The sequence below is a fragment of the Pelophylax lessonae genome (assembly GCF_965119305.1).
Source record: "Pelophylax lessonae genome assembly, chromosome: 1".
NCBI lineage: Eukaryota > Metazoa > Chordata > Amphibia > Anura > Ranidae > Pelophylax > Pelophylax lessonae.
The window spans coordinates 859,000,481-859,002,316 of record NC_138768.1 but is presented as its reverse complement, the minus strand read 5'-3'; the positions used below and the strand labels follow the sequence as shown (position 1 = coordinate 859,002,316).

The window sequence follows — 1,836 nt, the reverse complement described above, 5'->3', positions numbered from 1 at the left end:
TGTTCCCTCTCCCTGCCCATAGTAGGACTGTTAAGTGTCTTTTCTATAGGGCCTCATACCTTTGCATATGTGGGAACAGTGATACTAATTGATGTTGTATCCTGTCTTCCAGAGTCCCAGAGTGGTGTTCAAGAAACTTCTACTGTCTCAGGGCCAGGATCTGTTGCCTCTAGAAAGTGTGGTAACTGTGCAGACAAATTACCTCCCTCCCATACAAATGCATTTACAAACTGGCAGGAAAAGAATCATCAGCCCTTATGAAAGACTTTTTAAAAACAGTCCGGGAGGAAATGCTGACAACAATCCAGACTGTAAAAACTTCCCTAGCACCCCCAGCCTCTCAGGCAGGGGAAGGGACCTCTTCACAGGAGAGCTTTTTTGTTAAAGCAGGACAAGCTAGTCAGTCCCTTTCTCAGAGTCTACCTTCAGGTTTGCAAGGAAATAGACAGGAAGAAGAGGATTTGAACCACTCAATCTCCCAGTCCAATTCAGAGGGAGAAGGAGATAGGGACTCAGATGAAACAGAGGAAGCAGAACCTTCCAGGAATCTGTTTGGACTTGATAACATGCAAGGGCTTCTTCAAGCTGTGTATGCCTCTGAAGAAATACCTGACGTACAAGTAGGGACATCAGCTCAGGACAGACTCTACAAGGGTCTAGGTAAGACTCCTTCTAGAGTTTTTCCCATCCACCAATCCCTCAAAGGGTTGGTTCTTCAGCAATGGCAGCGTCCAGAGACTAAGTTTAAGAAACCAGTGTCATGGAAACGCAGATTTCCCTTTAAGGAGGAAGATATCGAACAGCTGATTAAAAGTCCAAAATTAGATGCACCCTTGGCTCAAGTAACCAAGAAATCTGACCTCTCCTTTGCTGATGCAGGCAGCATTAAGGATGCCATGAATAGGAAAGCGGAGTCTCTCCTGAGAAAAGCCTGGGAGGCCAATGCCTCTACCATGGCCCCAGCCTTGGCTGCCTCTTGTGTAGCAAGGAATACCTGCTGTTGGTTAGACAGGTTGAATAAAAACTTATCCCAGGATAAGACTCAAGATTTACAGGACTCACTGACCCTGATTGGGAAGGCAGTAACTTACCTGGCAGATGCAGCTGTTGAGTCGGTTGTAGCTTCGGCCAAGACAGGTGCCCTTTTAAACTGAGCCAGAAGAGCTATCTGGTTGAAGGAGTGGGAGGGTGACCTCACCTCAAAGTCGAAGCTCTGTGCCTTGCCTTTTGAAGGATCATTATTATTTGGCTCTGGGTTGGATGAGGTTCTAGCTAGGTCCTCAGAAAAAGGGAAGAAATTTCCAGTTAAAAGGAAGGATGTTCCCAGAAAATTTTTTCGAGGCCCCCAGGAACATAGTCAAAATAGACGTAAAAGAGAACCCAACAAGAGATGGGGTTTCAGGAAGGGAAAACAAAGGAATAATTTGCTCTTTCCCTCCTCAGCGGGCTCTAGAGACAACAAGTGACGCCACCATCAAGGTGGGGGGGAGACTGAAAAAATTTCTCCCTCAGTGGGGAGAAATTTCAGTCTCCCCATATATTTACAACCTCATTCAGGAAGGCTATCGCCTTCAATTCAATTCAATACCACCCACCACAATTACCATAACTCAGGTCCCCAAGAAACCTCAGGTCAAAGAAGCTCTTCTTCAGGGGATTCAAGAACTGGCAGAGCAATTAGTAATAACCCCAGTACCAGAGGATCAGCATCTACAAGGGGTGTATTCTCATGTGTTCGTGGTCCCAAAACCATCAGGCAAATTCCGCCTAATAATAAACCTGAAGAAACTCAACAGTTTCCTGACGTACAAAAAATTCTCAATGGAGACAATTTAT

At 45.5% G+C, this 1,836-nt stretch overlaps 1 pseudogene across 1 annotated transcript; it reads left to right on the top strand.

Annotated features, from left to right (window-relative positions):
• Nucleotides 1–257: 257 nt before the first annotated feature.
• LOC309550008 lies at nucleotides 258–1,466 on the top strand (annotated as a pseudogene). The gene has a single exon. The product of its transcript is annotated as an uncharacterized misc_RNA (transcript).
• Nucleotides 1,467–1,836: the final 370 nt, after the last annotated feature.